We start from the raw sequence: 22,539 nt of genomic DNA, 5'->3' as shown, positions 1-22,539 counted from the left end.
CTCCTGCTTCAGCCTTCCAAGCAGTTGTCGGCATAAGTTACCATACCCAGATGAAGTTGTAAACTTTGATAAAGTTCAGTTAATGTCTTTTCCTTTTGTTACTTGTGCTTTTGTGTTCTGAAGGCATTTTAAAACAAAACAGGAAGATTTATCCTTATTAACCATCCTGGGCTGGGGTTGCAGCTTAGTTATAGAATGTTTGTCTAGCATGCAGATCTTTCTCTAGGTTCAATCCCTCATACTAGGGAAAATATTTAGCTAGAGGAAGCTCCTTCTACACAAAGAACATATTTTAACATATTGCAAAGGAAATAGTACACAGTGATCATAATTATTAATTTGGTTTCAGTTCATTAGTAGAGTTGAGAGGACTGTTAAAAGACATCAGGGTTGTTCTCCTATCTAATAGGGAGAGGCCCTCCAGAGTCTGATAGCTCACTGAGTTATATCATTGCCAGTGTCATGAGACAGTCACTTCTATGGTCAAGCCCCTTCTCAACTAAACAGTCTACTTTCCTCCAATTCCCACTGCTTCAGGAAGGTTTGCTCAGAAGTACAGTCTATTTTTCTTATCTGATCCTTGATATACCTTAGTTCTCCTAATCTTCTCTTTTTCTCTCAACTAAATATTCACCTTTGTAATCAAATTGTGTGTGTGTGTGTGTGTGTGTGTGTGTGTGTGGTGCATGAATATTGTCACATAGGTGTGGAGGTCAAACTGGTTCTCCTATTTCTGTGTGATTCCAGGAATTTAACTCATGTCATCAGACTTGGCAGTAAGTAAATCTTAACTGTACCTGCTAAGGCTTCTTGACAGTTTGGGGGTATTTGCGGAGGGGTGTGTGTGTGTGTGTGTTTTGTTTTGATTTTGTTTTGTTTTTTGGGTTTGGGGGGCTTGGGGGGTGGGTTTGGTTTGGTTTTTTGTTTGTTTGTTTGTTTGTTTTCGGGGGGTTCAAGACAGAGTTTCTCTGTGTAGCTTTGGAGCCCGTCCTGGAACTCGCTCTGTAAACCAGGCTGAACTCGAACTCACAGAGGTCTGCCTGCTTCTGCCTCCCAAGTACTGGGATTAAAGGTGTACACCACTACTGTTTGGCTAGTTTGTCCGTCCGTCCTTCCTTCCTTCCTTCCTTCCTTCCTTCCTTCCTTCCTTCCTTCCTTCCTTCCTTCCTTCCTTCCTTCCTTCTTCCTTAGGCAATGCCCTTGTTGTCATCGTCTGTCTTCTTGTGTTGTTTTTTTTTTTCCTTTTTCTTCTTGACACAGGTCTCTCTACCATGTTCCTCTGGCTGTCTTGGAATTTACTATGTAGACTAGTCTGGCCTTAAACTAAGAGAGGTTTTCCTGCCTCTATCTCTGGAGTACCGAGATTAAAGGTGTGTATCACCTTAGCATGTACTGTAAGGTAGACCTTTCTGTGGTAAAGGAACTGTTTTATTCCTCCTTTTTTTCCCTACTTTATTTTATTCCTATATTTTACCTACCTACATTTTATTTCTACTTTATCCTATACAGCAGCCATTAGGGATCAGTGACAGCTGAATACTAGAAATGTGTCTAATATAACTGAGAAACAAAAGCAATTTTTTTCTTTTTTAAAAAAGGTTTTTAATATATTCATATATAATTTATTTATTATTTAATGTGCATTGGTGTTTTGCCTGCATGTATGTCTTTGTGAGGGTGTTGGATCTTCTTTAACAGGAGTTACAGACAATTGTGAACTGCCTTGTGGGTACTGGGAATTGAACCTGGGTCCTCTGGACGAGCAGTTAGTGTCCTTAACTGCTGAGCCATCTCTCCAGCCCCCACAAAAAAGAATTTTTAAACTGTGGTTCTAGATCGTTCATTTTGTCTGACTCCCAGTTCCTCTATATCTCTGTTTTTCATGTGTGCCACCAGTACCATCAGTGTCAGATCCCACTGAGAACTTGCTCTGTTTTAGACTCCATCACATCCTTATGAATCAAAAAGTTTGGGCCCTAGAGCCCAGCAGTCTGGTTTAACAAACTCTTCTGATGATCCCAGTGTCCTGACACTTGAAAGTCAGTTTTAGATCTTTAAGCCTTCTGCTGAAAGTCAGACTGATGCATGGAATGACATACATGGGTTTTACCTGAAGTCAGTTGCTAACAAACTGACTTCATATTATAAAATAACAACAATGTGATTACAGAGGACTTTCCAAAAAAAAATATAGTGCCAGACCAGTGAGACAATTCAGAAGGTAAAGGAACTTATAAACAACTCTGAGGACGAGTTTGATCCCCGGGCCCACATGATTGATGAAGAGAACCTATTCATACAAGTTATCCCCTGGCCTCTCCGTGGATGCTTGGCATACACCCATACACACACAAATAGACGGGGGGGGGGGGGGGGGCGGAGGCAGGCAGATAGATAGAAAGCTGTACTTTAAAAACACACACACAATTAAAGAAGTGTTCCACTAAATGTCAGGCATAGCCCTACAGTGTTTGAATTAGAACTTCTTGATTGATTCCCAGTCTGGTATGCTTCCCATGTATCGGGATGTTTGTAAAATAAGCTCCTCTGGGTTGTCTGTTGGTTGGTTGGTTTGGTGTCTCCCAGAAGAGAAAAAACTGCTTCTTGGGCATGTGTTTCACCCTTTCCTTTTTTGAGGGGGAGACCACCCCACCTATTCATTTACTACCTCATTTTACTAGGGTGCTTCTTTCGTCTCACCCAATAAGTGCCTTGAGAATACTTCCTCCCTTTTAGGGTTTAGCAGACTTCGCATGTGTAGCTATCTCTTTTAAATATGATTTTGTCCTCTTCTGCTTGAAACTTAGAGAAATTGGCTTGCTCTCTCACTGGCCTTGAGCCAGATGTCATAACTTCAGGCAGTGCCACACTACATATCTCCAGCAGTTTGAAATGGAGAACAGAGTTAGAGATAAGATCAGCAGCTTTAGGTGATGGCATTGTTTCAAATAAACCATGCATGACCCAAAGCTTCCACTTCAAATGGGGAATGAAATTGCTTCATCCTTTGACAGCTTGCTCCATGAAAGAAATTTATCTTCACTTAATTGCTTTAGATCCCAGAAGGCTACATACAGTAATTTCTAGGAGATAATTATACCAAATTTTAAAAATATGTGTCTGTGGATGTGAATATGCAACTGCAATGGACAGAGAGACTGGAGGGCACCAAAGGTCCTCCTGACTTGCTCATAGGCTTCCGTTCTCATTCTGGGAATCCCCTTGGGTCCTAGACCATTTACTCCCAGAATTTGCTGTTTGAGATGATGGGCCAGTGGTGCAGCTTTGTGTGGCTAGGGTTAAAGCATCTGGTCTACTTCTCTTGTAATGGGGTAGCATTTTGCTTAGACTCCTGAAGTAGTGAGGGGTCAAGCTGGCTGGCTGGTTTCCGGCTGCATGTCTTCATCTAGTCTGGCTGGGCACAGTTTGCCTGCACTGTGAACCAGAGCCACTGAGGATTCTAGTCAGTGGCAGCTGAAAACCAGCAAACTTGTTGATTTTAAAACATGACTATTTAGATGTCAGGGATAAACTTCCTGTAAATGGGGACAAACTCCCTAATCTAGGCATGTTTGAATTTCTAGTTCTTGTCTCCCTGGCCTTTATATTTAAAAGCATCTAAACTTTCATTCTGTTTTTTCATCATTCGTTTGTTTGTTTGTTTGTTTGTTTGTTTCTCTGTGTAGCTTTGGAGAATGTCCTAGAACTCACTCTGTAGAGCAGGCTGGTCTTGAACTCCAGAGATCCGCCTGTCTCATCCTCTCAAGTGCTGAGATTAAAGGTGTATGCTACCATCACCTGGCTTCATTCTGTTGTTCTCATCCACTCCCAGCCTTTACTTGTCTTAGTCTCTTCTGAAATTCTGTGTTTTTCATTCTTACCTCCTGCGTTTACCTGTTGTGGTAGAACATCTTTACCAAGAGTGAACCGAGAGTTCTTTGAGACTTGAAATTGATATCCTGAGTGTCTGGTGTTGTGGGTTGCTCATGAGAGAATCTAAGTAAGAAACAATGAAGTGTAGCTGAGTGACGTAGTTTACAGACTTTCCTATAGACATTGGAGAGCTGACTTGGAGACAAGGGGCTTTTATAGTCTCCATTAAAATCAGTGAATGCCCAGGCCAATGTGCAGCAGGGCTATACCAAAATTCATCAGACACCAGCAGAGACACCGTAAAGCTTAAGACATTTTCTGCTAGTCTATTTAAATTAAATCCTTTGGCATTTTAAGCTCACGGGGGCCATTCTTTAAGGTGTTCTTTGGTCCTCCCTTCTCAGTCAGGCTTGGTCACAGGCCCTGACTCAGTCAGAGGGGGAATGTTACTTTTTCTTTTAAACTCTTACCCAAGAAACATGATGGCTGTACTAAGTAAGCCTATTTGCATTTGAAAAGGTCATGCTAATATGCCGCAGGGAAATGTGCAGCAAGTGCTGTCACATCGTTTCTAGGAGTCACATCAAGGGTTTTTGAAGGAATTACACTTTTGCTGACATCTAAAGCATGAGCATCTAAATGATAACTTCGAGAGCCACCAGGTCACGGTGTTGTTCTAGGTCCTTTGACTCCATCTGAAGCAGTTTTTATCTTGCCCACCAGTCTAGAAGTCTGAGAGTAGAAAACTAAAAGAAGTTGCCCAACCAGAAATTGTGACATATGCCAGTAAATCCCAGTACTTGGGAGGTGAAAGCAATAAGATTAGGAGTTCAAGGCCAGCCTCATAGCTTTATGAGACCATGTATCAAAAAGCTAAAAGTGTTGGGGATGGTGTTTAATGCCCACTCCTGAGTTAAATACACAGATTTTAGTCTAATGACCTGAGTTGTCCAGGGAGATGAAACAGAACAGTGAATTGTCCATCCTGTGTCCTTCTGGGATTTGGCTAGCACTTCTGAGAAGTAGCAGCTCTTTCCTAGGAGGCAAATCACCTTCACTATTTTAACAAACTTCCTCAATTTCATCATAAATCTACTAGCTTATCTAGTTTACAGGGTGCTTATTTTATTGGTGTGTGCACGTGCGTGTGTATGTGTGTGTGACACAGTGTCTCACTACAGTGCCTAAAGTGATCTAGAACTTAAGATCCTCCTTCTTCATCCTCTTAACTCCTGCGATTACAGTATTCATAGGTGTTTGTGAGCAGTCCAGACTGGGTTGCTTATTTAGACAGTCTTATTTTCCATACACTTGAAGCTCCTGTAATCACTTAACATGATTCAACCCATTTTTTAACATTATTCAACCCATTTTTTTACATTTGATCTCCCAGAAGCAGAACATGCCTGATTCCCCTCTTATTTTATTTAATTAAATAAAAAGACTTACAAAATTTATATTGGGTCTATAGTACTTACATAGTATATAGGTATATCCTTTATAGTATTCAAATGTAAAGTAAGCCCGGCATTTGGGAGACAGGAGAATCATCCTCATAACAAATTTGTGAGCAGGCAAAATGTTGCTGGCCTTTTGAAGAATTAAGTCATCTTTTATATGCTTTTCCATGTGGTTCATAAATCCTGTTATACTGGTGCTTTTTAAAAGGGGTGTTAAGCATGTGCTTCTGTTCCTTTGGAAAGAAGTGAATCATATTCTAAACAAGGAAAATAAAGTTCAGGATTTACGGTCACATCAGGAGTAGGCAAGAAAGGAGTTTAGCTTAGAATATTGAGAAGAAGAGAGATAAGAATGAAGACATATATATAGCTTTTTCCCCCCTCATGGTTTTTCAAAGCATAGTTTGATTGTGTAGTCCTGACTATCCTTCTGAAATTCACTCTGTCGACCAGACTGGCCTGAACTCAGGGATCTGCCCACCTCTGTGTCCCAAGTGCTGGGATTAAAAGTATACACCACCACCTCCCTGCTTGCTTCTCTTTCTTAACTCTTATTCTGTTGCTTACTATGCGTAACCAATAATAACCATTAACCACATTTGTTTGTTTAAAATTATTTCTTCTGGGAGTGTACCACAGTGATACAACATTTGCCTAACAAGCAATGGTGACGTGTATCTTTGATACTTGGGAGGCAGAGGCAATCTGCTTAGAGCCAGCCTGGTCTATAGAGTGAAACCCTGTCTTTAAAAAAACACACACACAAAACAAAACACAAAACAAACAAACAAAAATAAGTCCTGGGTTTCATCCTGCATCCTGAGCACCACAGCAAAGCAAAACAAAAATCAAGTACAATTTAAAATTCAGATCTTTGATCACAGTAGCCACATTTCAAGTGGTCAATCACCACATGAATTGAAGGCCTGTACTATCAAGCTAAGATATTGAACATGTCCATCATTGCCAGTTCTCTTGGGACATCATTGTTTTGTGGTAAAAGTGCAAGGGAAAGTTTCAGTAAGGGGCCTGAGCATTTGGCGTGATTCAGCAGGTAAAGGTGCTTGCTGGCAAACCTGACAATATGAGTTTGATTTCTGGAACCCACATGGTGTATGGAGAGAGCCAACTTCTACAAACTGTTTTCTGACCCCCACTTGGGTCCCATGGTGTATGTGTGTGTGTATACGTACACATTCACACAAAATGTATAAAAAGTTTCAATAGGACTGAAAGAAGCCCGGTGTAGTGGCACACACCTTTAATCCCAGGCAAAGGCAGGCAGATCTCTTCTTAAATTCAAGGCCAGCCTGTTTTACATAGTGAGTTCTAAGATAGCCAGGGCTACACAGAGAGAGAAACCCTGTCTTAATAAACAAAACAAAATGCCAGCTTCCAAAGGCATTTATCTACTTTGTTCACTGATGGAAGAAAGATGGTGATTGACACCTTTGTTTTGGGGCAGGGTGGGGCGGGGGAGATGCAAGGAATTTCTGGTGTTCTAGCACATAGTGTGGTAACTAAAAGCAGTGCATATTTCAGATCAGCTTTTATTTTAAAAAAATGAATTTTAAATATTCTTATAACACTCAAATGGAGTTGGGTGATGGTGCCACATGCCTTTCATCTTTGCTCTCAGATAGATCTCTGAGTTTGAGGTCAGCCTTGTTACAAAAGGAGCGGCGGGCTGCGTTCCTGCTTCCTTACACCTGAAATAATTACATGGAAACTGTATTCATTTAAACACTGCCTGACCCATTATCTCCAGCCTCTTATTAGCTAACTCTCACATCTTGACTAACCCACAAGGTCGTGGCTTACCAGCATGAGTCTAACCAGCGTCCGTCTCGGGAAGGGGAATCATGGCATCTGCCTCATGCCTTCTTTCCAGCATCCTGTTCTGTCTACTCCACCCACCTAGGGGCTGGCCTATCAAAAAGGCCAAGGCAGTCTCTTTATTAACCAATGAAAGTAACACATAGAAAGAAGACCCACCTACATCACAGCCTGGTCTACAGAGTAAGTTCCAGAACAGCAGTGGCTGCATATAGAGAGAAACCCTGTCTCCAAAAACCAAAAAAAAAAAAAAGAAAAGAAAAGAAAAGAAAGAAACCTTGTCTTAAAGAAAAACAATAAAAGCAATCAAATGGTAAAAGTATGAGATATGGGTGCTGGAGAGATGGCTCAGTGGGTTAAGAACACTTCCAGAGGAGCTGGGTTCAAGTCCCAGCACCCACATGGCAGCTCACAACTGTTTAGTTCCAGGGAATCTGACACCTTCATACCAATGTACTTAAAATAAAATTAAATAAATTATTTGTTTAAAAGTATGATATATGTTATTTGTGTATTGATTACCATGATTTGATCCTTCTAGTATATGTGTATACATATTATACATATGGGTGTGTGAAGGTCAGAAGAAAACTTTGTGGAATCGGTTCTCTCCTAATTTCACATGGGTTCCAGAGAACGAACTCAAGCCATAGGTTTTCTTTCATTCCAGAAAACCTATGCCAGTGCTTTTGCCCTCTGAGTCAGTTTTGTATGGTTTGTAGCTTTATATTTATTTAACTTAGGATAGTGCTCTGCATTTATGTGAGCCAGTGTGCCATGATTCACATGAGAAGATCACAGAATAACCCGCAATGGCCAGTTCTTTCCTTCTGCTATGTATATCCTAGGAATGAACTAGGTCATCAGGCTCAGCAGCAAGCATCCTTACCTGATGAACCATCTCAATACCCACTCTGGTATTTCTTAATTAAAAATAAAACTTGTTAATAATTTCACAAAGGCCATGAGGAGAGATACAGAAAGGAGATTTAAATGGCTAATGTCACTTCATTAAGAATGAATCAGCGTCAGAGGTAGGAAACATCAAAGAGTAGAAAATGATAAATTCTAATTAAGATAATTTGAATTTAAAAATGATAGTTCTAGTTAAGATAAGTTATAAGTGAATTTTGAATATTATATTTCCAAAGTGATCAATTTCATGATCTTCTGTAGGATATTTTTTAACTTTTTTTAATCACCTAACCTTAATACTAAATGATATCTGAATTCTTGGCCTGTTACTGCAGTATGATCTCAAACACATCTCTCTAAATGTTGCTTTTTTTTTTCATCTATCAAGTGTGCTAATGCCTCCTGAGTTATAGTGGGGATCAAGTAAAATAACACAATGGCAGATGTATTAGTAAGTAGTTCAGAGGTCCAAACTTCCAGAGGATGGGGTGGGTCTGGAAAAATGAAATTGTGATTGAATTTATAGTGAATGGACTATTGAACTTTAAGACCTGGTGAGAAAGTCAGTCACAAGGACAAATCTTTGAAGGGTGTACCTTGTTCAGGTTTCTTGCCTGTCTGCTCCATCTCTGCTTCTCAGCTGCTATGAGGCAAACAGCCAATCTCCACCATGATACTATGCCTCATTGTATTTTGCACAGTGGAGTTTGCCAACTCTGTTCTGAAAACACAAGCCAAAATAAGTCTTTCCTGAGGCTGGAAAGATGGCTTGATGGTTAAACATGAGTTCTGCTTTTCTGGAGGATTAATTTCAGTTCCTAGCATCTACATGGGGCTTACCTCTAAGGGATCTGGCACCCTCTTCTAGTCTCCTCAGGCAACTACACAGATGTGGCATACATCCACACACATACACATTCACATAAATAAAAGGGGTAAAGATAAATCTTTTTGAAAAATAACTCTTTCCATCAAGGGGTGGTGACGCACGATTTCGATCCCGGCACTCAGGAGGCAGAAGCTAGAGGATCTCTGAGAATCTATGTACCCAGGGCTACATAAAGAAACCCTGTCTTAAAAAACAAAAACAAAGCAAAAAGGAAAGAAAGTAGGTAAACTTTAAAGAAAAATTATTTTGACTCACAAGTCTGGAGACCCAAAGTCAAGTGACCACATCTAATGATGGCTTCTTGCTAGCAAAATCTCCAAGTAGCACAAGAGCAGGAAATATCTCTGTATGTGTGTACTGGAGGTAGGCAGACTGAGCATGCTCTCTTCCCAGGTTGGCTTGTTCTGTTTTATTTTGTTTATTGAGATTTTTTTTATTTTTATTTTTTATTAACAAAATTTATTTTAATTTTTAAATATTTATATTTGTTTTATATGTGTGAATACTTTTCTCACATATATATATTTATTTATTTATTTATTTAGCTTTACAAAGTGACCATACTCATTCATATCTCATTACCTACCAATGTATAAATTTCCATGTTTCATGTATTTTTAAAAGGGAGGGATGATGACTCATGCTTACAATTCCAGCTCTGGAGAGCCGGAGACAAGAGGCTCCCTGGAATTGATCAACTAGTTTATCCTAAGTGTTGACTGCAGACCAATGAGAGATACTGTTTCAAAGGAATTGGAAAGTGTTCCTCAAATAGAGATTTATTAGCTGAGTGTTTGAACACTGGCCTAACATATAAGTTCCTGGGTTTGATCCCCAGTACTGCCAAAACCAAAACAATACAAACTCATTCTAAACTGAGAAGGGGTTGTACACATCTTTAACCACAGCACTCGGGAAGCAGATGGATCTCTGTGAGTTCAAGGCCTGTCTGCTCTACAAGAGTAAGTTCCATGAGTTCCCAGACATACTTACTGTATGTATGTGTGTGTACCACATGTCCCCTAAGAGATCAGAAGAGGGCTTTAGAGCTCCAGATTTGTAGTTATATATGGTTGTGAGCTACCATGTAGGTGCTGTAAATCAAACCTGGGCCCTCTGCAAGGGCAGCCAGTGCTCTTAACCACTGAGCCATCTCTCCACACTACCCCTTTTTAATCACTTTGTTTTTAGGTTAAAATATTTCCAAGAATAATTTCAACTTTTCATAGAACAAAAAGAAACTTTACCTAGCTTGAGGTCATAAGGACTGACATTGTTTTTCTTCTAAAACTTTTAGTTTTGATTGAGGATGCCAGTTCAGTAGTAAAAGTGATTGCCTGGCTCATGGAAGGTTCAGTATTTGATCACTAGTACCCTCCAAAACTAAAGGAAATAAAAGTTTTAGTTTTTTCAGGCAGTGGTGGTGCACACCTTTAATCTCAGCACATGGGAAGTTTGAGTCCATCATGGTCTACAGAGGTAGTTCCAGAAGAGCCAGGACAGCCAGAGCTGTTACACAGAGAAACCCTGTCTCAAAAGACTTTAAAAAAAAAACAAGGTGTATGTATTTCACTTCTAAGCCATCTCTCTAGATCTCTCTAGCGTCTGGGTCAGGTGTTTGTTTTTTAATACAGAGTCTTAACCTTTTTGGTTGTTTTTCTGTTTTTTGTTTGTTTGTTTGTTTGTTCGTTTGTTTGTTTTCTGAGGCAGAATTTATACAGCCCAGGCTAGGCCTTGAACTCAAAATTCCTCTTATCTCAGCCTCTCAAGTATGGCCCAGGTAGTAGTCTAACAATCATATACCGTCAAGCCTGTCTTAACCACTCTTAATACAAGCCATTGACATTAAGTGTATTCACATTGTTACCCAGAAATCATTGTCATCCATCTCTAGAAACACCCTGCTCTGCCACATCCCACCGTTACCGTAATAGACTGATGATGCCTTTGAAAACATGAAACAATCATCATACATCCCCATTCCTGCCAGTCCCTGGTACCTTCTGATTTCTATCTCTGTGTATTTGTATTTTGTGTCTGCTCATTTTCACATAGTAAAGTATTGTTGAGATTCATCATATATGGTTGGGCATGGTGGCTCATGGTAAACACTGATGTGGGAGACTCATCTGAATCCAGGAGCTCCAGATGAATCTGGTTAATGAAGTAGGAGCCTTGCTCAGTGGATAGGTGCTATTTCCTGTTTTATGTACATGCACCACATTTTACCTCTCCAATATTGATACACATGGGTTATTTCCACATTTTGGCTATTTTGAGTAATGCTATGGGTACTGATGTGTAAAGATCAATTTGAATCTTTATTTTTATGCCTTTATAGTATGTAACTTAGAGTAGAATTGCTGGATTTTCATTGGGTGGCAATGCATGCCTTTAATCTAAGCACTGGTCAGGCAGAGGCAGACAGATCTGGCTACATAGTACAGTGAAACCCTGCCTCAAATGTCCCCCTGCCACCCCCGATGGAAATAAAAAGAACTGATGAACTTATTTATTTTAGTTTTTTTGTTTTATTTGTTTCTTGAGTCAAGGTTTCTCTGTGTAGCTTTAGAGCCTGTCCTGGAACTCGCTCCGTAGACCAGGTTGGACTCGGACTCATAGATATATCCACTTGCCTCTACCTCCCAAGTACTGGGATTAAAAGCTTGTGCTACCACCAGCTGGCCAGAATTGCTGAATTATCACGATTTTACATTGAACTTTTCTAGGGACCACCAAACCATTTTCCATTGTAGCTGTGCCATTTTACATTCTCACTAAAATGACATTTTCACCAACCCTCCTTTTTGACAGGATAGTAAAAATAATGTCTATTCTGAAGAGTATGAAATAGTAAATCACTGTGGTTTTGATTTGCATTTTCCTAGTGATTGATGATGTTGAGTATTTTACATGTCTGATGTGCTTATTTTCATTACCTAAAGATTCTTACAAGTTCTTGGTGCCTATTTTCTTATTTTTGTTTGTTTCAATGGTGGAGATTGAACTCAAGGCCTTGTAAACACAAGGCAAGCATTCTATTCCTGAAATATATTTCCAGCCTTGGGGATTTTTGAGCCAGTGTAGTTATAAGACAGAGTCTTGTAATATAGGTCAGTCTGGCCTCACACTTAATGCCTGGTATCTTTGCCTTCCTTTAAATTGGATTGTTGGAGTTTTTTGTTGTTGTTGTTGAATCATAAGACTATATGTTTTATATAACAGTCTCTTTTTTAAGATTTATTTACTTTATGTGTATATGTGTCTTTGAGTGTATGTATATGCACTACATTTGTGTAAGGTGCCCACAGAGGCCACAAGATATCAGAACCCCTGGAATTGGAGTTATAGGTGGTTGTGAACTGCCTGGTGTGGGTGCTAAGAACTGAAACCCAGTTCTCTGCAAAAGCAACAAGTGTTCCTATTTGTGGAACCATTCCCCAAGCCTCGTGGATAGCAGTTTCTTGTAGATTTGTGAATATTTTCTTCCATTTAGTAGTCTGTTGTTCATTACGTTGATTGGATTCTTTGGTGCCTTTTCACATTTTTGTTTTGGTGTTGTTCTTGTGTATGATTTTCCTTTGGCAGTCCTGGGGATTAAACCCAGGGCCTTCCATACAATAGGTAAGTAAATCACATTCTTAATCCCTTATTCTTTCTTATGTTGCCAAGTGCTTAGTATCATAATCAAGAAACCATAACCCAGTGTCATAAGATTTCCCCTCGTGTCAGCTTCTGAGAATTTTGTTGTTGTTCTGTCTCTTGAGTTTCAGTCTCTAATCCATTTTGAGTTGATTTCATGCCTGATTTAGGTCACGCTTCAACTTCACTCTTTGTATGTAGAAATCCAGTTCTACATCATGTGTCCTTGGTACCCTCATTAAAAAACGTGACCATACATACATGTGCGGGTTTATCTCTGAGAGCCTTGCTTCATTAGTCATACCATGTTGTGTTGTATTATACAGTAGTTTATTATAGCTGGTCCATTTCAAAATTAGGAAGCTTCAGTCTCCAGCTTTTGTTATTTTTCAAGATCATTTGGGGTCCCTTGAGGTCACACATGAACTTTAGATTATGCTGTTTTGTTTCAGTAAACATTGACATTGTAGCCAGGCCTGGTAGGCCGTACCTTTAATCCTAGAATGTGGAAGGCTAAGTCAGACCGATTGCCAAGGAGTCAAAACCAGCTTGATCTGTGAATCTGCACAGTGATAAGTTTAAGGCAGATCTACGTAGTGAAAACCTCTCTGTTAAAGGGGAGACTTATTTATTATGGTTTGAGTAGGGCTGGATTAAATATATATATACACACACGTTGGATAGATTTGTCATCTTAACAATATTAAGTTTTCCAGTCTGTATGAAGACACTGTCTCAAAAAGAAGCAATAAGCTGGGCAGTGGTGGCACACGCCTTTAATCCCAGCACTCAGGAGGCAGAGGCAGGCGGATCTTTGTGAGTTTGAAGCCAGCCTGGTCTACAAGAGCTAGTTCCAGAAAAGACTCCAAAGCTACAGAGAAACCCTGTCTCAAAAAATCAAAAACAATGAGGCTGGAGAGATGGCTTAGTGGTTAAGAGCCTGCTCTTCCAAAGGTCCTGAGCTCAGCAACTACATGGTGGCTCACAACCATCTGTCATGAGGTCTGGTCTGCAGGCATACACACAGAAAGAATATTGTATACATAATAAATAAATAAATATTTTTTTAAAAAAATAAAAATAAATAAATAAAATAAAAAAACAAAGCAATAAAAATCACTACACTACAGCAGCCGGGTAGTGGTAGTACATGCCTTTAATACCAGAATTTGGGAGGCAGAGGCAGGCCGATCTTTGAGTTTGAGGACAGCCTGATCTACAGAACAAGTTCCAGGACAGCCAGGGTTACACAGAGAAACCCTGTTTCAAAAAACAAAACAAAACAAAAATGCAACAGCAAAAAGAAAAGTTTGAGCATGTAGCTCAGTAGTAGACCCTCCTAGCATGCAAGGCCCTGGGTTCAGTTCAGTCCCCAGCACCACAAACATTTTCAGGGTTTACACCAGCACCACACTCCTTCCAGGGTTTACAGTACTATTGCAGCTACTCTCCCCCTGGCATGTCCTTACAGACTCCTAGGGGAGAGCTATACATCCTCTCAGAGTAAACAGGAAAACTAATAAGTGAAATGGGATCTTAGTGCCAAGAGGCTATCAGACACAATCAGGAAGAAGGTGTTGTAGGCCTTGAACAGCCAGAAACAGTGAGTTTGCTGTTTTCCATTAATGCTTCGTTCTAACTCTACTGCAAAGAAGTCTTTCAATTCATTTAGACAGGAGCGGGACTCCTGTGTCCTGTCCCCATAGTCACATGCATCTGCTTCTTCTATAAAGAAACTGAATATCAGGCCCGTTAGTGGTGGCGCATGCCTTTAATCCCAGCACTGAGAGGCAGAGGCAGACGAATCTTTGTGAGTTCGAGGCCAGCCTGGTCTACAAGAGCTAGTTCCAGGACAGGCTCCAAAAGCTACAGAGAAACCCTGTCTTGAAAAAAACTAAAAAAAAAAAAAAAAAAAGGAGAAGGAAGGAAGGAAGGAAGGAAGGAAGAGAAAAACTGATGTTGCCAGCGGTGCCTTTAATCCCAGCACCCAGCAGGCGGATCTCTGTAAATTTGAGGCCAGCCTGGTCTACAAGAGCTAGTTCCAGGACAAGCACTAAAGCTACAGAGAAACCCTGTCTCGAAAACCATAAAGGAAAGAAAGAAGGAGGGAGGGAGGGAGGGAGGGAGGGAGGGAGGGAGGAAGGAAAAGAAACTGAATGCCACCCAACTTGATTCCCAACCTTTATTCCCAACACTCACAACCTCTCTGTGAGGTTGAGGCCAGGCTGGTCTACAGAACAAATTTTAGGATAGTCAGGACTATATAGAGACCCTGTCTCGATAAAAGAAAGAAAAGAAACTGAATGTCCCACGTGTTCCCAGAATTGGACTCGCCCAGCAGACAGCCAGTTCCCTAAAGATGACTTCACCTTGCCACCCTAGCATCTACATTCTACCCTTCTTTCTCCTTATGCAGGGACAGTTTTTTGGAGTTTTTTTTTTTAATTAAAACATTTGCCATTTCCCACGCTGCAGTTCATCAGTCATCAGCTACCAGAATGCCTGTGCTACCACTTGGGTGTTCTGGTGTCAGACCTTACAAGTGTCCCAAGCACTCCACCCCAGCTCTCCCCTCCCAGCTGGTTGTGCTGGAATGATACTCTTCTTGGATTTCCGTATGTGCAGTCGGCTGTGGGTGGAGCCTTGAGCTGTTCACAGGAGTGCTAGTAATGTCTAGCCTTCGGGACTGCCAAAGGCAAGAGGCTGGCCTCTTCTTGGTTTAAAGCACATATTTGGATTGTTGGGGTAGAGTTAGATGGAGGGTGGGGTGAGTAAATACCACTGTCTTCCTACTGTGTTTTCAGGAAATGATTATACAGCAGCTATAAGTGCGAATGAAGTTAAAAAATGGATTGGCACACCCACCTCAAAAAATAAAAACAACAGATAGACTCCATCCAAGACCCACACCCTTATTTTTCTGTTGGGCTTTACTTTGGTACTGTTTCAGAGCAGAGAACCTTTATTAAAACTATTGCCATGCTCCTCTCTGGAGGAGAGCTCAGCAGTAATCTGCTGAATGGGAGCTGAACTTTTCCCTCTAGGCAAACTCTGGGTTCTGTTTCCCTGTCTGCTCCACTTCCAAGAAGAGTGTGGGCAGAAGCAGAGGTGGGGAGGAAGAGCCAGTGCCAAAACTCAGTCCCTCGTTAGGGAGTGTGTATGTTTCAGACCAGTAATAAAACCATTTGTAGTCAGTTGTCAACTCATGTCCAGTCGTTCCAACTGCTTCCTGCCCTCTCACAGCATTTTGCCTGATATCTCCCTGAGTTCTTGAGAATATCATCTAGTTTCCTAATGTGGGTGATTTTGCTGTATGGTACACAGTGCCATTGATTTTGTTTTTCCTTCTCAGCAGCTGTTTGCCACTGACAGAGGTGGTGACTGAGCCTGTGTGTGTGGCCACAATCAGTGATGAGCCACCCACCCAGGCCTGGGGAAGCCCTCAGCCAATGTGGTTCCTGTGGCAGCAGCCAAACACGCCAGAGCTCCTCGTACCTTCAGGGCTGTGGTGTAACAGCCAGTTTTATGTGGTGGCATTGTTTAGTGTTGGCTGACTTGACTTCTCTGTCCCCACCTTCTTTGTATAGCTAGGAAATTTGGCCATCACCCAGTAAGGGGGAAAGCTGGCACTTGCAAAGAATAGCTTCCTGCTGCCTGTCTTATGGTAGAAGCCAGGACCACCTTTCATCTCTGCTTCTGACCCATGTGGCAAAAATGAAGGGCCTCTCTGCACTTGGTATCCTGCTGTGGGGTTTGAAGTTGCCTAAGATCAGAATGAGGCTATCTGCCAGGTTATCTGCCCAGATAAACATTTATTGTTTACTGGATGCATTTCAAGTGTTCTGACTGGTCCCACTGGTGAAATTGTCTAGTTTCTCTGGGTTTTTAGCCAATATATGGGGCTGATGTCCAGACACAGAACTACTGGAGCCTGAGCTGTGACCTGCCATTTGAGTTAGCTTTGACATTGCCCCACCCCACCCTCTTCCCTTAACCAAATATGCATCTCTTGTTCTGGTCCTGCCTTGAGGTTATTGAAATTGCCTTTACGTGTGCAGCATCTCTCGCCTTCAGACTGGAGATTTACAGAAGAACCAGTGTTAGGGGTCAACAGCTGACAACTATTTCCAGGTGTCAAAGCCAGCATTCCAACACGGCTTTCTTTCCTTAAACTCTTCTTTTTTAACAACTAATGGGTCTGGTAGTATTTTAGTGAAGGCCGTAAGAATAGAGGCAACTTTTTTGTTTCTAGTCCAGCCATGTTCAACACATCTGGTCATTGTCCAGTTTTTAATGATATAATTGATTTTCCAGCATTTTGTTTTGTAGCGAATTTCTAGTAAACTTAGTTAAAATGGATACCCATATTCTGTCATAAACTTTTTGCTGTCTTTGCCTCATCTTATTTGATCCTTCTCTGTCCACCCTTTTGTTTTGTGTGTGTCATCGGTATATTTTTTCTTAGTCACTGTTTTTAGTGTTAAAATTTTAAATTTAAAGCAAAGCTTACCTCCAGTCGAATGCATAAATATTAAGTGTACTTTTGCTAGGTTCTAATAAGTGTGTATGCCCAGAAATCTATCAAATATACATTCATGTATTTCGGTTGGAATTCCTTCCCTTTACAAATTTATTTGAAACAACGTGAGAGCTGGAGCTATAGCTCAGTGATAGAGTAACGAGGTCCTAAATTTTATCCTGGTAAATGCCCAACTTTTAAAAAAAAATAGGAAAAGCTTTGGTGTTTAGAACATGACCCGAGTTAGTAAAATGCTTGCCATTCAAACATGGAGACCCAAGTTTGAATCTCAGAACCCATGTAAAAGGTTGGGTGCGGCAGTACACTCCTGTAATCCCATTGCAGGGGTGGGGGTGGAAACAGGAAGATCCCTGGGACTGGGGTTTGTCTAGTCTAGCCAAATTGGTGAATTCCATGTTCCCAAAGAGACACTATTTCAAAAATAAGGTGGAGGCCTGGAAAGATGGCTCAGTGGTTAATACACTTGCTACTTCTCAGAGGAAGAACCTGAGTTCAGTTCTCAGCACTCATATCAGCTCACAACTGCCTACAACTCCAGCACCAGGGATCCAGCACCCTCGTCTGGTCTCTGCACTGGCACATGTGGCATACATTTTTGTAGAGACACACGTACATAAGTAAAAATCAATTAATTTTAAAAGGTGTGAGCATCTGGGAAAAACACCTGACATAAACCTCTGGTCTCCATACATATGATACATGTAAACACACAGACATCCCCATTAAGAGGGCGAGATTAGATTTTCTTATTAGAACCCAGTAGTCTTTCTATTATCCATATGTTTATGTTCATATTTTATGTCACATTTTCATTAATTTTCTTAGTATAATGAGTAAATTTTTCTTTTCGATAGAAGATTTCTCTGTAGCTTTGGGGCCTGTCACAGAGATCCTCCTGCTGCTGCCTCCCAAGTGCTGGGATTAAAGGTGTGCGCCACCACCGCCTGGCTAAATTTATTTTTATTTTATGTGTATGGGTGTTTTGCCTGCGTGTGTGTCTGTGCAGCATGTGCATGTAGTTCCTGCAGAAGCCAGAGGCTCTGGAATTGAAATTACAGGCAGTTATGAGTGCTATGTGAGTGCTGGGAATTGAACCAGGATGTTTTGGAAAAGCAGTCTGTGCTCTTAATCTGTAAACTGTCTCTCAAGCCCTAAGTGGTTTCTTTTTAAACCAGCTATCACATCAAAGTCATTCTAAATTTTTAGCTCTTCTCTGGATTTGTGGGTTTCTCTATGTATGTTGACTTCATATACTGACAGCATTATATTTTTCTGTGTTGGATTTTATTTTCCAAGACAGAGTTTCTCTATGTAACAGTCCTGGCTGTCCTGGAATTCACTCTATAAACCAGGCTGGCCTCAAACTGGCCTCTGTAGATCCTGCTGCCTCTGCCTCTTCAGTGCTGGGATTAAAGGTGTGTGCAACCACTGCCCAGCAGATTTTTTTTAATTTTATTTTATTTTTTTTTTTAGAAACAATGTTTCACTGTGTCATCCTGACCTGGAACTTGATATGTCTACCAGTCTGGCCTAAGTCATAGAAGTACACCTGAATGTTGAATGTTGGGATTAAAGGCATCTAACGTTATACACAACTTTGTTTTAACATTATTTAATGGTGTTTTTGAAACAGGGTCTTACTATGTGGACCAGACTGGCCTCCACTTCCCAAATGCTGGGACGAATGGTGTGTACCATCATACCCATCATCTTTTCTTAATGTTTTAGAACAGGATTTCACTAAGTTGCCAGGAAGTTCCAGAACTTACCCTGTTACCCATCTTGCTATTGAACTCAAAGATTTTCCTGTCTCCATGAACCTCAAGTTCTGGTATTATAAATCTTCACTACTGTTGTCTGGCCAGTTGTCTCCTTTTCAAGTCACATGATCTGAAACGTATATTAAATAATGCTAATAATCATTCTCATACTTTAGTAGGGTACTTTAGGATTTTAAGCATTAGCATAATGAGTTATTTTAAAGACAGTATTTAGCATAAATAAGGGAGTATCTATTTTAATTTGTTGACTGTCAGCTTAGAAAAAAACATGCTTTGAAAGTTTAGCATGGGGGCTGGAGAGATGGCTCAGAGGTTAAGAACACTGACTGCTCCTCTAGAGGTCCTGAGTTCAATTCCCAGCAACCACATGGTGGCTCACAACCATCTGTAATGGGGTCTGGTGCCCTCTTCTGGCCTGCAGGCATACACACAGACAGAATATTGTATACATAATAAATAAACAAATATTTAAAAAAAAAAAAAGAAAGTTTAGCATGGCTTCTCAGTGACTATTTCACTTATTTTTTTTTCTTTAGTGTGCATCGTTCTCTTAATGACTTACCCTTTTCTGGGAGTCAATATAATTGTATTTTAACATTCTACAGGGTATTTTACTTAAGATATATCCATTTCCATAACTGGAACTAATTTTTATGTTTTGCTCTTTTTTGTGGGGTTTATCAGAACTGAGAAACAGGTTTCTGTTTCTGTGTCCTGGGAAGTCTGTTGAGTTGCCATTCTAGACTTGCACATCCAATCTATGAGCAGCGCTCTCACTGGGTTTGCAGTGTATACAGAAACCACTCTGGTCTGTAATGCTATTTTCTCCTGTCTTTAGCCTTGTTCTCATTGTTCCCCTCTTCAATCTTTTCCCAAAACTACAGCCAAAGTAATGTCTTAAGGTGTAAATTGGAGCATTGAGCACCTTCACTCCAGAGTCTTTTTGAGGATTGCATGTTATTCAGGAGAAAAAATACCAAGTTGCTACCAAAACTCACTTCCTTTCAGGTCACATGCACGTCTCACTCAGTTCTCTCTGGCCTACTTATTCTTTAGTCATGACAATTCATGCCGCTGGGCCTTTGCACTTCTGTTCTCTGTCCCATTCACTTTATCCCGCTGCATGGTCTGCTTTTTAACTTCCATCAGATACCTATTATGAGGTCAGCCTTACCAAAGCCACTTCCCGGATGACATACTTGAGCACTCTGCACATACACTACCTTTTAAGAATTGGAGTTAATTTTTATTCTTATTTATATCAACTGAATGTTGGCTTTGTTTTCCTCATTTCTTATCTCTTTGTAAAGATAATTTTTTTAAAATTTAATTTACAGTTTGAATCCTTGCACTTAGAACATAAACCCCATCCTTGCTATTCCTAAATATTAGTTGACAGAATAAATAAATGAGTTGAAGGAATTCACAAATAAAAGACTACTCAATTTACAGTAGTTTTAAGTAGAAAAACTCTTTAAAAATATTTATTTAGCTATGTGTACATGTGTGCCTGAGTGTATTTATGTGTAATATATGTATGAAGGAGGCCAAGGAAGTCAGAAAAGGGCATTGTATCCCCTGGAACTAGAGTTATATAGGCAGCTGTAAACTATCATGTGGATACCAAGAACCAAACCTGGGTCCTCTGCGAGAATAGCAAGTGCTTGTAACTTCTGAACTATCTCTCCAGACTAATAGAAAGACTTTGATATTTTGATACCTCCTTTTCCTTTACTACTGGACATTTCAGGGTTTAGGATTTATTTCTTGGGGGTTTTTGTTGTTGTTGTTGTTGGGGGGGGGTTAGTGTACCTAGCAATAGGTTTCATTATATCTATGTAAGTCTCTCTTAGTGTCCTCATTATTGTCTAAGTTCTCTGGGATTGTGGTTTGTAGGCTGGTTTTCTTTGCTTTATGTTTAAAAACCACCTATGAGTGAGTACATGTGATAATTGTCTTTCTGTGTCTGAGTTACCTCACTCAAAATAATATTTTATAGCACCATCCATGTTCCTGCAAAATTCAAGCTGTCATATTTTTCTGCTGTGTGGTACTCCATTGTGTAAATGTACCACATTTTTCTTATCCATTCTTTGATCGAGGGGCATTTAGGTTGTTTCCAGGTTCTGGCTATGACAAACAAAGCTGCTATGAACATAGTTGAGCACATGTCCTGTGGCACGATTGAGCATCCTTTGGATAGATACCCAAAAGTGGTATTACTGGGTCTTGAAGAAGGTTGTTTGCTAATTTTCTGAGAGATCGCCACACTGACATCCAAAGGGGTTGTACCAGTTTGTATTCCCACCAGCAATGCAAAAGTGTTCCCATTTCCCAACAACCTCTCCAGCATAAGTTGTCATCAGTGTTTTTGATCTTGGCCATTCTTACAGGTATAAGATGAAATCTCAAGAGTTGTTTTGATTTGCATTTCTCATATAACTAAGGATGTTGAACATTTGCTTAAGTGTCTTTCAGCCATTTTAAATTCCTCTGTTGAGAGTTCTCTGTTTAGGTCTGTACTCCATTTTTTTAATTGGATTATGTTATCTTTTGGTGTCCAGTTTCTTGAGTTCTTTGTATATTTTGGAGATCAGACCTCTGTTTGATGTGGGATTAGTGAAGATCTTTTTCCATTCTGTAGGCTGTTGTTTTGCCTTGTTGACCATGTCCTTTGCTTTACAGAAGTTTTTCAGTTTCAGGAGGTCCCATTTATTAATTGTTTCTCTCAGTGTCAGTGCTGCTGGGGTTATATTTAGGAAGTGGTTCCCTGAGCCAATGAGTTCAAGTGTACTTCCTGCTTACTCTTCTATAAGGTTTAGTGTGGCTAGCTTTATGTTGAAGTCTTTGATCCATTTGGACTTGAGTTTTGTGCATGGTGATAGATAGGGGTCTATTTTCGTTTTTCTACATGTTGATATCCAGTTATGCCAGCACCACTTGTTAAATATGCTTTCTTTTTTCCATTTGTTATTTTTTGCTTCTTTATCAAAGATCAGGTGTTTGAAGATGTGTGGATTGATATCTGGTTCTTCTATTTGGTTTCATTGGTCCTTCTGTCTGTTCTTGTGCCAGTTTCTTCCATTTTCTTTAGAACTGATTTTTCTACTTACGGTGAATCTTCTTGCTCATTTTTTATTAGTTTTTATATATTTAAGCTTTATGACTTTGAAATGCTATTATTAATACTTTGGCCACATTCTGTCCATTTAAAAACATATTTTTATTCTAGCTGGGCATAGTGGAGCATGCCTTTAATCCTAGCACTCGGGAGGCAGAGGCAGGAAAATCTCCGTGAGTTCAAGGGTGTACAGAATGAGTTCCAGAACAGAGAGGACTGTTACAAAGAGAAACCCTATCTCAAAACAAGCAACCAAACTATTCTATTGATCTTTTTCTGGCGGGAGGGGAGGTTGAGTTTGATTTTTGTTCTGTTGAAACAGAGTTTCTCTGTATAGCAGTCCTGGCTGCTCTGGAACTCACTTTGTAGACTAGGCTGGCCTCAAACTCACTGAAATCCGCCTGCCTCTGCCTCCCAAGTGCTAGGATTAAAGGCATGCACCTCCACCACTGCCCCATATTGATCATTTTCTAAATAATCTG

The 22,539-nt window shown here is 40.3% G+C and overlaps 1 protein-coding gene across 4 annotated transcripts in view; it reads left to right on the top strand.

The window, feature by feature from the left end:
• The window catches only part of Smg6 (SMG6 nonsense mediated mRNA decay factor), a 242,521-nt gene that overhangs the window by 160,967 nt on the left and 59,015 nt on the right, over positions 1 to 22,539 (top strand). The gene's annotated exons all lie outside the window — the stretch shown is intronic.

This window comes from Myodes glareolus, chromosome 9 (genome assembly GCF_982192425.1).
Source record: "Myodes glareolus chromosome 9, mMyoGla1.1, whole genome shotgun sequence".
Classification (NCBI taxonomy): Eukaryota; Metazoa; Chordata; class Mammalia; order Rodentia; family Cricetidae; genus Myodes; species Myodes glareolus.
This window is presented reverse-complemented; position numbering and strand designations above follow the sequence as displayed.